We start from the raw sequence: 14475 nt of genomic DNA, 5'->3' as shown, positions 1-14475 counted from the left end.
TTCTTGGTTTATTTTCTTGTATTGCAGCCACAGGGGCATATATATATGAAATATATATATATTGAAATATATATATTTCATATATATATGAAAATATAAATTCATTTAAAGAATCACTGCATGTACATAAAATTATTCAAAATACTTAGTTTACTTACTTAATTAATTTATATTATTATTTTTCTACGTGGGTCTTGAACTCACAACCCTGAGATGGAGACATGAGTTGAGATCAAGAGTCAGACACTCGATAGGTTGAGCCACCAGGCGCCCCAATACTTAACTTACTCTTAAAAAAAAAGCATCCCAGCATTTACAGTAGCTTTTGACCATTACTGTTTTCTCAGTCAATGGTTAAAGCACAACCACTACATGTGGAAAGGCCGTGGTCTGCCCCATCTTTTAATGCTGAAAACATGGGGAGGGGGGTGGTCCACAAGTTCAGAAATATTAGAAACTCTTGCCCTGTAGTAAAGAGATGGCTAACACCACTGGTCCTCAGTCTTTCTACTTAGATAGATCAGAATCTAGAAAATAGCTACAGTGTAAAAGTAATATCAGGTAATGGTTAACTCACCCAAAAGTCAGTATATAATGAATTTTCTCCCGTTTTCCTAGGTGTTTTTGAAGGGCTACAGGATCTACCCATTAGCTGAAATAGAATGTAAATGTCTGCATGCTATGACAAAAGGAGCTTAGAAAGACCCAGCTGCTCTCACCAGGTGCCAAGCTCATTCTAAGTTTTGAATACGTTTCACTCATGTGATCCTCACAGCAGCCCTATAAGCCAAATACTATCACCATCATTCTCCATCCTAAAGATGTAAAACAGCGGGACACAGCGAGGTTAAGTAAGTTGCCCAGGGTCTCTCAGCAAAGCCAGGATTTGAGCCCAGCCGGCTTCCAGGGGCACATAATGATGACCATGCTGCCCTTCACTGGGCCTTTTATTGTGAGGAAGACCTACCTGTGTCTCCTGGTCCAAAGGAAGGGTTGAAGGGCCTTCGCAGGCCTCTGGGCACTGAGCCATAAGACATGCTCTGATTCTTCTCCATCATGGACTGTCTCTTAGCTCAGAGTTTCCCAGAGCGGGTTCTTAAGAGCACTGGCTCCATGCCACATTACTAAATGTTATATGACAAAAGGGGTTTGATGGTCAAATGAGTTTGGGAGGGGTTGGGCTATGCTACGTGCTGGCTGTGGGACTTGCACTCATTTTGAGAGTCTAAGTGTTTTATCTGACAGACTTTAAAAACATGCACTTGAGGACCTCCAGTGTCCAATTCAGTATGTACGAAGCTTGGAAGTTGACCATCTCAACAGACTGTAGAATGCTGAATAAACTGAAACATTAACAGTGTTCCTTAGATCCATAAGAAGAACGAAGTCACAGGGTAAACCACTGCCCCCCAAATTGGAAAGGCCGACGGGCCGATACAGAGAATCACAAGTGACCAGAGCCGAGAGCTCCATGAGAATTAGAGCCGGGAGAGGGAAACCTGAACTGTAGCTGGGGAATTGCTGGAAGCTCAGTGTGGACTACAGGGGACCCCGTCATCAGGGGGCCCCCACACTTGGGCAAGGTTTACTTCCTGGTGTTCTAACAAGGATCTCACAGTGAATACTGGAGAAAAGTCCTCTTGTGCTTCCAGCAGGGGAAGGAGGGGGGAAACAACTCTGAAATATGCCAGAACTCTCTGTTTATCTTAACAAGGTCTATTCTCAGGAGTGAACTCTAACTGGGGCCTAAGCTGCTGGGCTTTTATCAGAAATGAACTGACCTGGAGGGAGGGGAAAGCCCAATTTTGACTTCCATAATCTTCCACAAGGGAAAACGGAAATACCCAACTCAATTCTAGCCATCCTATTGTGCTTGGCTGCGGCAGGGGTGGGGGGGGGGCGCGGGTGACATGTGAAGCTTACAGTCCAGAAGCACAAGCTCACTAAAACCTAACATCTACTCAAGGGACTATGGAAGGCTTCCCTCCCTCCACACATCCTACTACCACATTACTGAAGTCTTGTCTGTCACAGTTACCCAGTACATGGTGAAAAAACGATAAGGCATATTAAAAAGCAAAAAACACAATTGGAAGAGAGAGAAAGCATCAGAACCAGATATAGATAGGGCAGGGATGTTGGGATTATCAGACTGGGAATTTAAAACAACTATGATTAATATGCTAAGGTTTTTAGTGGATAAAATAGCACACAAGAACAAATGGGCAATGTACACAGAGCGTTGCAAATTCCATGAAAGAACCAAAAAGAAATGCTAGAGATCAAAAATACCATAACAAAAATAAAGAATGAGATGGGCTCATTAGTAGACTGACGTGTGCTACGGTCTAAATGCCGCCCCCCTACCCCAAATTCACAGGTAGGAATTCTTATGCCCAGTGTGAAGGTGTGAGAAAGTGTGGCTTTTCAGAAGTGATTAGGTCATTAGAATAGAGTCCTCCTGAATGGGATTAGTGCTGCTCTTATAAAAGAACCCCCAGAGCTCACTAACCCCTTGCACTATGTAAGGACACAGTGAGAAGTCACCAGCTACCAGGAAGAAAGTCCTCACCTGACCATGCTAGCATCTTGATCTTGGGCTTTCTAGCCTCCAGACCTGTGAGATATAAATTTCTGTTGATTATAAAATACCCAGTCTATGGTAATTTGTGAAGCAGCCCAAATGGACTAAGACTGAAGAAAGAATCTCTAAGCCTGAGGATATCTCAATGGAAACTTCCAAAACTGAAAAGCAAAGAAAAAAAAAAAAAAAGATGGGGAAAAAAATACAGAGCAGAATATCCAAAAACTATAGAACAACTACAAAAGATGGAACATATGCATAATGGGAATACCAGAAAGAGAAGAAAAAGGAAAGGAACAAAAGAAATATTTGAAACAATAATGACTAAGAATTTTCCCAAATTAATATCAGCCACCAAACCATAGATCCAGGAAGCTCAGAGAACATCAAGCAGGATAAATGCCAAAAAAGTTTATCTAGGCATATCATTTTCAAACTATAGAAAATATAAGAGGAAAGAGAAAATCCTGAAAGAAAACAGAGGAAAAACCATCTTACCTATAGATGGACAAACATAAAAATTACATCTGACTTCTCTTCATAAACCGTGCAAGCAAGAAGAGAGCAGACTAAAATATTTAAAATATTGAGAGGAAAAAGCCCACCAAACTAAAATTCTCTGCCCTGTAAAATTACCCTGTGAAAGTGAAGGAGAAATAGAGATTTCCCTAGACACACAAAAAATTGAAGGAATTTGTTGCCAGTATTCATAATTGATCCAAGAGATAGCAGTTTATTCAAAACAATAACAGCAACAATGTATTTGATTACATATGCTTAGGTACATATATGGACATATGTATGCTTATGTATAAGTGAAATGAGTAACAAAAATGATACAAGGAATGGGAGGGAGAAATTAAGATTAGTTTGTTAGTAACCTGTGAAGCAGTACAGTGTTATTTGAAAGTGGACTTGGATTAGTTGTAAACATATATTGCAAACTCTAAAGCAACCACTAAAAAAGTAAGAAAAAAAGAACTGATATGCTATGAAAGGAGAAAAAACTAAATCCCTAATTTAGGGATTGAGCATAAAATGCTCAATTAAAACTACAAAAGGCAGAAGAAGAATGGATGACAAAAATAGGAACAAAGAACAGGGCAAAAAAATAAAAAGTAGTAACAAATATCATAGATATTAATCCAAGTGTATCAGTAATCACTGAATGTCAATGGTCAAAATGCACCAATTTAAAGACAGGGATTGTCAGAGTGGATCAAAAAACAAGACACATAATCTTAAATATAAAACACATAAATTAAAACTAAGTGGACAGAGAAAGATGTATCATGTTAACACTAATCAAAAGAAAACAGATAAAAGCTATATTAATTTTAGGTGGGGCAGACTTTAAAGGCACAGACGTTACCAGGGATACAAAAGGGCATTACATAAATATAAAGGGGTCCATTCTCCAAGAAGACACAACAGTCTTTAACATGTATGTGCCCAACAGTTGACTGTCAAAATACATGAGGTACAAACTGATAGTACAACAAAGAATAGATAAATCTATTATAATTGGAGAATTCAATACCCGTCTATCAGAAATAGATAGATCCAGCTGGCAAAAAAATCAGTAAGGACATAGCTGATCTCAACAACACCTTCAAGTAACTGGATATAATCAGTATGGATAGACTACATTCAAAAATAGCAGAATACATATTCTTCTTAAACTTATGTGAAACATTCACCAAGATAAATCATAAAACACACCTTAACAAATTTAAAAGAATAGAAATCATACAATATCTGCTCTCAGACCAAAATGTAATTAAACTAGAAATTAATAACAGAAAGATACTTAGAAAATCCCAAAATACATGGGGATTAAACAACACACTTCTAAATAACCCATGGTTCAAAGAAGAAATCTCAAGAGAAGTTTAAAAGATTTTTGACATAAAAATGAAAAGGAAAAATGACTTATCAAAATTTGTGGGATGTAGCAAAAACAGTGTTTAGAAGGAAATTTATAGCATTGAATGTATATATTTAAAAAGGAGAAAGATCTAAAATCTAAGCTTCTACCTTAGGAAACTAGGAAAAGAGCAAATTAAAGCTAAACTGAGCAGAAGATAAGAAATAAACAAGAGCAGAAACCAGTGAAATTGAAAAAAGAAAATCAATAGAGAAAATCAACAAAACCAAAAGCTCGTTCTTTGTAAAGCTCAGTAAAATCAGTAAGCCTCTAACCAACCTACCTAAGAAAAAAAGAGAGGACACAAATTACTAACATCAGAAATGAAAGAGGGTACATTACTAAAGATCCCATGGGCATTTAAAGGATAATAAGGGAATACAATGAACAACTCTCAATGACTGCATCTTTGATAATTAGATGAAATGGGCCAATTCCTTAAAAGAGGACAATTTGCCAAAAATCACACAAGAAGAAATAGACAAACTGAATAGGCCTATATCTGTTACAGAAATTGAATCAATAATTAATAACCTTCAAAACAGAAAGCATCAGGCCCAGATGGGTTCACTGGTGAATTCTACCAAACAAGTCTTTACAATCTCCTTCAGAGCATAGAAACAGAGGGAATATACTTCCTAACTCATTCTATGAGGCCAGCATTACCCTAATAATAAGAAATACATCATAAGAAAAGAAAACTACAGATCAATATCATTCAGGAACCCAAATGCAAAAGTCCTCAACAAATTATTAGCCAATCAAATCCAACAATGTACAAAAATAATTACACACTTTGACCAAGTGGATTTATCTGCTTCAGGTATGCACGGCTGATTCAACATCTGAAAATCAATTAACAAAATCAATCATATTTACAGGCTAAAAAAAGAAATCACATGATCGTATCAATAAATTCAGAAAAAGCATTTGACAAAATCCAGCACCAATTCATGATAAAAACTCTCAGTAAACTAAGAATAGAGAGGAACTTCCTCAACTCGATAAAGAATATCCACAGAAAGCCCACAGCTAACATCATACTTAACGATGACAAACCTGAAACTTCCACAGTAAGATCAAATACAAGGCAGGAATGTCCCCTCTCACTACTCCTTTTCAACATCTTCCTGGAAATTCTAGCTAATTCAATAAGAAAAAGAAATAGAAGTATACAGATTGGGAAGAAAGAAATACAACTGCTTTTGTTCACAGATGACATGATCATCTATGTAGAAAATCTAAAAAAAAATATCAAAAAACTCCTGAAACTAATATGCAATTACAGCAAAAATTTCACAATACAAGAGTAATTAATATACAAAAGTCAATCACTTTCCTATATACCAGCAATGAACAAAAGGAATCTGAAATTAAAAACACAATACCATTTATATCAGTACCCTCCAAAAGAAATACTTATGTATAAGTTTAACAAAACATGTAAAAATCTATATGAGGAAAACTACAAAATTCTGATTAAAAACAGAATCCAAGAAGAACTAAATAAATGGAGCGATATTCTATGTTCATGGATAGATAGATTCAATATTGTCAAGATGTCAATTCTTCCCAACCTGATATATAGATTCAGTACAATCCCAGTTAAAATCCTAGAGATTTTATTCTTGGATATAGACAAACTAATTCTAAATTTTATATAGGAAGGCAAAAGACTCAGAGTACTGAATACAATATTGAAGAAGAACAAAGCTGGAGGACTGACACAACTTGACTTCAAGACTTAATTATAAAACTATAGTAATCAAGATGTTGTGGTATTAAGTGTCTATAAAAATAGACAAATAGAAAAATGGAATACAACAGAGAGTCCAGAAATAGACCCATATAAATACAGTCAACTGATCTTTGACAAAGGAGCAAAGACAACACAATGGAGCAAAAACAATCTTTTCAGCAAATGGGGATGGAACAACTGGGCATTGTTTTGCACGTGCAAAACAAAGAATCTAGATAGAAACCTTACAACCTTCACAAAACGTAACTCAAAATGGAGCACAGGCCTAGACATAAAATGCAAAATTATAAAACTCCTAGAAGATACCATGGTAGAAAACTGGGTGATCCTGGGTTCAGGTATGACTTCTTAGATACAACACCCAAGGCATAACCCACAAGGAAAAAAACTGATAAAAAATCAGTACTGGACTTAATTAAAGTTAAATATTCTGCTCTGTGAAAGACACTGTCAAAAGAATGCAAAAGCAAGCCACAGACTGGGACAAAATATTAGAGCAAGATATATCTGATAAAGATTGTTACCCCAAATATGCAAAGAACTCTTAAAATTCAATATTTGGAAAAAAAATCTGATTTTATTTTAAAGATTTTATTTATTTGTTTGACAAAGAGAGACACAGTGAGACGGAACACAAGCAGGGGGAGTGGGAGAGAGAGAAGCAGTCTTCCTGCGGAGCAGGGAGCCCAACACGGGGCTCGATCCCAGGACCCTGGGATCATGACCTGAGCCGAAGGCCGACACCTAACCACTGAGCTACCCAGGCGCACCAACAATCTGATTTTAAAATGTGCCAGAGAACTTAACAAATACCTCACCAAAGAAAATGTACAAATGGTAAATATGCCTATGAAAAGATGCTTCACATCATATTTTATGCAAATTAAAATTAGATACAACTACACAACCATTAGAATTGCCAAAATCCAAACACTGACACCACCAAATGCTGGTAAGGATGTAGAGCAAGAATTCTCCTTCATCACTGGTGGGAATGCAAAATGGCCCAGGCGCTTTGGAAGACAGTTTGGTGAGTCTGACAAAACGAAACATACTCATAACATATAATCCAGTAATTGCACTCCTTGGTATTTACCCAAAGGAGATGAAAACTGATGTCCACACAAAACATGGATGTTTATGGCAGCTTTCTTCATAACTGCCCAATTTAGAAGCAATCAAGATGTCTTTCAGTAGGTGGTACTGAAAATAAACTGTAGTACATCAAGACACGGAATATAACTAAAAATAAATGAGCCATCAAGCCATGAAAAGACATGGAGGAACTTTAGAAGCATACTACTAAGTAAAAGAAGCCAACATGAAAAGGTTACATACTATAGGATCCCAACTATATGACTTTCTGGAAAAGATAAAACTATGGAAACAGTAAAAATGTCAGTAGTTGCCAGGGGTTGCAGAAGAGGGATGAACCGGCAAGATATCTAGAGCAGTGAAACAATTCTGTACGATACTATAATAATGGATACATATTATTATATATTTGTACAAACCCACAGCAAGTACAATACCAAGAGTGAACTCTAACATAAGCTATGGACTTTGAGTGATAATGATGTATCAGTGTGTCCATCAATTGTAACAAATATACCACTCTGGTAGGGGATGTTGATAATGGGGGAAGCTGTGCATATGCGGAAGCAGGGGTATATGCAAAATCTCTGCACCTTCTGCCCAATTTTACTGCGAACTTAAAACTACTCTAGAAAATAAAGTTTATTAAAAAAAAAACAAAAAAACTTACGCTCTTAGCCTCACCAAAGCCCACATACAAACTTACAACCTCTCCCCCTTTGCTGAGATACAGGAAGAAGACAACAAAGGATCAATGGTAGGTAAACAGCCTCCCTGAGAGGCATTTTCAGTGCGAGGGATGAAATAGGGGAGGTCACTTTAGGGTCATAACTAGGTGGGCTCAACCATGCTCTAAACCCATTTACCCAGAAACAAATTTTTTTTTTCCAGTTTTGCTGGTCTTCACTGAACTCATGTCATACAATGGTTATTGGACCAGTTAGAAAACATTTTTCTAGCTACTCATGTTTCATTTTCCTTCTTTCCTTCCTTCCTTCTTCCTCCCCTCTCTCACCGCCCCCCACTCACTTCCTTGCAGTCTTTTCCTTTCTTTCTGTAATAACTTTTTTTAGTTTTTTTTTTTTTAAGATTATTTATTTATTTATTTGGCAGAGAGAGACACAATGAGAGAGGGAACACAAGCAGGGGGAGTGGGAGAGGGAGAAGCAGGCTTCCCGCTGAGCAGGGAGCCCCATGCAGGGCTGGATCCCAGGATCATGACCTGACCTGAAGGCAGACGCCTAAGGACTGAGCCACCCAGGCGCCCCTATTTAGGTATGTTTTGTAGCCCATGTAATTTACCCACTTCATTTGTACAGTTCAATGATACAATGTTCCTCAAAGCTATAAATCTCCTTTAGGAAGTGGCCCAAGACCTGAAATTGCTACTCCAAGGACAGATTTTTTTTTTTTTTAATGGTTTAGGAGCAACATGGACTGAGTTCGAATTCTGTAGGCTATTTCCTAGCTGTATGCCTGTGGCTAAGCCAATCTCCTCACTTGGGTTCTGACTATGAGAATTACAATGAATTAATCAAAATTAATTAAAACGCAAGAGGATGAACAGAGAAACCTCACTACCTGATTGCTGGGATTGAATGTGCCCTGCACCAGTTACCTTTCGCTCTGATCACTCCCTACCAGGATATGCAGATTGTTTTCCAGTCTTCAGCCTTGGGTTATTTACTTCAAATATTAACGGCAAGGGTGCTATGTTAATCAGTCATAGCATTTGAAGAATCGTGATCAGATTAGACCTTGGAATAGTTTCCCGGGAGAGGGGTGGGGATGCTGTTTGCTACTTGGTAGAGCATTCGGGCTTTGGAGTAAGGTCTCGGTTCTTCCTACTCTGCCACTTTTTTTTTTTTTTTAAGATTTTTTTTTATTTATTTATTTGAGAGAGAGAGCATGAGAGAGAGCATGAGAGGGAAGAGGGTCAGAGGGAGAAGCAGACTCCCTGCTGAGCAGGGAGCCCGATGCGGGACTCGATCCCGGGACTCCAGGATCATGACCTGAGCCGAAGGCAGTTGCTTAACCAACTGAGCCACCCAGGCGCCCCCTACTCTGCCACTTTTTAACGATGTGACCCACCTAAGGCTCTTACTCCCTGTGCTCATTTTAAAATGGACACACTGATAGCATGTGGCCCACAGAATTGCTGGGATGATAAGATAATAAGAACAGTTAAAATTTAAGAGTGCTAACTCTGTGCAAGTCAGCATTTTTATGTGTATGACCAAACTGACTCTCCCATGAAACTATGAAGTTGCTGCATCCATTAGCTCCATTTTATAAATAAACAATGTCCAGGGAGAAGGCCTTGCTCGTGTCTGAGGTCACACGGTAAGAGGCAGAGCTGGGATGTGAATCAACCTAGGGAGTCTGGCTTCACCAGCCACATGCTCAGTGGGCCCACCAGACTACGTTCCTCTGCTACAGTGCCTCTTCTAAAGGGAAGAATGTATGCAAAAGGCCGGACACTCAGTAAAAGTGCGGTAAGTGGAAATGGGGCATAATTAATGGCGCTTCAATCCGCCCAGGCCTCACCAGCCTATGGAATTCACACAAACGGCAATCACAGAAATTTCACTCCGTTATACGTTTGCCTGTAGGACATGGGCCCCAGGGTCTCCCCACGTTATTCCTGGGTGTCTCCTGGCCTTCCACACTGGCCCCTCGCTGAAGGCCCTGCCCTCACCCTGCTTCTGCTGTGGGTATCTCTTGTGCCCTTCCCAGGGCCAAGACCCCTGGTCCCTAAGCAGAAAGGGGATACCTGGGCCGTAAGGGTCAACACGGTATACTAGAACCGCCCCCCCCCCATATGTCTGCTGGGCTCTCCCATCAACTGTGTCCTCTTACACTCAACAGATGTTTCTTAAGCAGCTGTTGTGCTTCTGAAATGGTGCTCAAAGATAAAAATATGAAGTAAGAAACAAGCAATCAGTATGTCCACAGTGGTACCTTATAGCAGTTCTGGGAACCCTGGTGCCTACTAATACTAAGATCCCACACAAGATTAGCCTTTCTTACCATAAAGTAGTGAGGGTTATAAAAGTCAAAGTTTTCTTGCTGGTGGTGGTGTGCAGCTTAGGAAAACATCCTGGCAATTCTTTACCACAAATTCCACTTCATCTAAATGATCTGCTTTACATTTGGATTCTTGCCAAGGAAATGCCTTAACTTTTGTTTTCCATCTATTCAAGAAAATCATTCAAACTTCACCTGGGCCCTGCTACATTCTAATCAGCCTTCCTACCCATTACCAGGGGCTCTATTGGTGGCCTCTCATCAGGGAGTTTGGTCTGTAGTTAACGCTACACAAAAATGTCCTAGTTTACTCTGAGGCAATTCATTCCTCAGAGGAAGTCACTACCAATTTAGAAAACCAACCCTACTCTTCTTCCAACCAAGGGGACATAAGACCCAAGAACAATGATGTGTCCAGTTACCATGGTGACACATGAGAATATTAGACAAGAGATTTCTAGGAAAATAAAAATGGCCTACATAAATTTTATGAAAACTGAAACAGGAAACTGTAGTTATTTTTCTCCAGCTTTAAACTTACTAAAGTAAAGGCAAAAAGCAAGACTTCCAATCAGGAGGAGGAAGGGAAGAATACTCAGAAGTTGGAAGCAAGCCTGGGTGAGAGGGACACTGGTTACTCAGTAACTCCCTGCCACCTGTGGGAAGAATTCCTGGAACACACAAAACCGGTTTAACCAAACTTTGACCTTCTAGGACCTTCCGTTAAAAAAGATTATATATGATTATGCTCCAATGTTGCTTCCAATTCTTACAGCAGCTGAATATTTTTTAAAAAAATCAGAGAAGACAACAAATAGGTAGACAATTTTTCAGGAAAAAAAATGTATACTGTGAGACAGTAGCAACATCTGTCATTATAAACAAAGATTTAAGGACTCACATTTCCTGATGAAACTCTTCCAAGAGTAATATATAGGACTGTGTCTAAGACCTTTTGGAAGTTAATTTTACTTTCATTCATTGAGTGTTCAGAGCCTTGCATCATCTCTTGGCCAAGAAGTTCAAAGACCTAGCACACAGCACAAGCACAGGGAGACTGGGAGCTCCAGAGGAGATTGAAGGTCAACAGTAATGTGAGGTGAGGCCTTCGGGAGGCTCAGTGTGTGATCTTGAGTATCTGAGTCCAGCCCCTCTCCCCTAACTCACCACTGTCACCCCCACCCCCACCCCCAATAAAGAGAAATCATCCTGGGCGGCTCTACTCTGACTGGCCATCCCATAGGCCTAGGCCTCAGGGGAGACTGTTGGCTTTGGGTCAAACTCTTATGAAACAGAAGCAGAAAAATGAAGAGAGGGTAACAGAGCTAGAAAAACTATCAAGGAGACAGGAGGGGCCTAGGTCTAGAGGTCAAAGTTCAAACAGAGAGGAGGGGGAGGGGGAGGGCCTGGAGTAGTCAGATGCCTCAGACCCAAGAGAAATGGAATTGTTTGATGGGTTCTCAAAGCGTGTTCTGTGGACCAGCAGCGTGGGCATCCCCTGGGAACTTGTTTCAGATGCGAGTGCTCAGGCTCCAACCAAGACCTGCAAAGTCAGAACTTTGGGGCTAGGGCCCAGCACTCAGCTTTTAAAAGCCCCTTCAGCTAACTCTGATGACTGCTACCATTTGAGAGCAACTGGCTTAATAAATTACTGAGTTAAAGGTATTGAGACCCCACTCAGCCCCCCTTAAATGGTACTGAGAACAAAGGATGTAATTCCTGTCACCTCTGTATGAAGAAGGATAAGGGTATATTTGTTTCCTATTGCTGCTGTAATAAATTATCACAAACTTAGTGGCTTACAACACACACATTTGTTTTCTAATAGTTCTGGAAGTCTGAAGTCCAAAATCAGTCTGACTGAGCTAAAGTTGTCATCAGGGCTGGTTCCTTCTGAAGGCTCAGGCGAGAATCCATTTCCTTGCTGAAAAGCTTCTGGAGACTGTCCTTCCTTGGCTCATGACCCCTTCCTTCCTCATCTTCAAATCTCCGCTCCCCACATTGCCTCCTGTCTTCACTCTTACTCTATTGCATCCCTCTCATAAGGGCACTTGGGGTTACCAGGGACCCATTCAGGAGAATCTCAAGATCCTTAACTTAAACACACCTGCAAAAAAATCCCTTTTGCCATGAAAGGTAACATTCACAGGTTCTGGGGATTAGAATGTGGATATTTTGGGGGGCCATTATTCTGTCTACCACAGGAGGAAGATGAAAATATGCATTTTCATTGCTCATATTCACATAAGCCAACACTGTAATCGTGCCTAAAAAAACGAATGCAAGTAATTACTATGGGGAATGTGGGAAACGGGGTGAAGGGAAACAGGCAGGAGCAAGGACTTTTTTCCCAAAGTATGCTTTTTATATTGTTTTGAGCTTTCAGCCTCACAAATACATTACCTATTAGAAAATGTTAACACTAAAAAATAACAAGAATGAGAAGCCTTTTTAATAACTCTTGGCTGTGGCTTGAACATATGTCAGAGACTAAACCACTGACAACTCTGGAGTCGGAGAAGTTATACGTATTAAGAGAAAAGAGTTCTGGTGGTGATGTGGTTACTACAGGAAGAAGAAATAAGATAAAAGGACACCCAAGGACACCAAAATAAGACAGGCACCAAGTCATAGATGAGGGGCTAAGAACTTTAAGAACATTAAGCTCTGACAGTTAAGCAGGACAACTAAGAATTTGAGAATTAGCTTCGCATGCCAGGGAAATCACTTACATGCAGTTAAAGGATCATTTGCATATGAACGTTATGTGTAACGCTGTTCCCCTTCGTTATTCACAACTGAAACTCTTATGTCCCCCCAGCTCATCTTTCTGCTGACCTTCAGTGGCAACTCCCAAGCAGGTGTCTCCAAGGATCACTTGGTGCATGTTTTGCATCCCCCTCAATGGTCAGGAACTTACCACTCTTACATTCTGTTCATCAGAGCCAGCCACCATGGTCACTCCAGGTCCCACATGCCAGCGGATTCTGGCAAATCCTGACACAGGGCAAACGAAGCTTCAAGTGTGCATATACTACTCACTTGCATGAACAAGTTTTTGATCATTGTTCCAACGGAAGCACTCTGGCCTTTTCAGTGCCATTTATTGTACACAGTCTATGTCAGTCCCATGTTTCTTGGAGGGTTAGGGAGGAGCCATGAAGGCAATTCAAGACATGGTCCCTGCTCTCAAGTTATAGCCAAGTAGAAACCACCAATACATAAATACCTAAATTGCAGTAGGTGCCATAAGAAAGGTATGAGTAAAGATCTAAGGAAAGACACATGCAGAAGGAATTAATTCTTATTAACATGCAGAAGCGATTCTTAAGTCCTAGAGAGCAAAAGAAATACGATGTTTAAGTGGGGTTTTACAGGATATGCAGGAGTTTGCAAAGTAGACAGGGAATGGCAACCCAACCCAAGGCACGGGAAGACTATGAAGTGTGCAAGTGCACAGCCAATATCTCACATGTCAAGGCAGAACAGACAGGGCTAGTTATGAAAGGCCGTGATGGCAATGAGGACTGTGGAGGTTCCTATAGGTAATTGGGGTCCTCTAGAAGAGCATGTCGCCAGGTCAGATTTGTGTTTGCAACATAATTCCAGGGGAACTGTGGAGGCCTTTATGGATTTAGTAGACTTTACTAGTAATTGGGTAACCTGGGGAGGAATTGCATTATATACCACACACTCCATTTTCATACTGATTGCTTTGTCTTTCTCCCTCTTCTATCTGGCCTCTTTAGCCCTGGGAAGTTCCAAATTCTTTCTTTTTTTTTTTTAACTGAGATGTAGCTGGGTAACATTATATTAGTTTTAGGTGTACAAATAATGATTCACTTTCTGTAGATACTGCAAAATGATCACCACATTCTAGTTACCGTCCATTACCACACAGTCACAAATTTTTTTTTCTTGTGATGAGTACTTTTAGATCTACTCTCTTACCAACTTTCAAATACAAATACAGTATTAACTAGTCACCATACCGTATATTACATCCAATGATAACATCTTACGACTAGAAGTTTATACCTTTTGACCCCCCTTTACCCATTTCACCCATCCCCAATCCCCAAC

Source organism: Callorhinus ursinus, unplaced genomic scaffold (assembly GCF_003265705.2).
Source record: "Callorhinus ursinus isolate GAN/ISIS: 27379988/994484 unplaced genomic scaffold, GSC_fseal_2.0 scaffold3, whole genome shotgun sequence".
In the NCBI taxonomy this organism is placed as follows: Eukaryota; Metazoa; Chordata; class Mammalia; order Carnivora; family Otariidae; genus Callorhinus; species Callorhinus ursinus.
The sequence above is the reverse complement of the archived record's forward strand: the minus strand, read 5'-3'. Positions refer to the sequence as shown.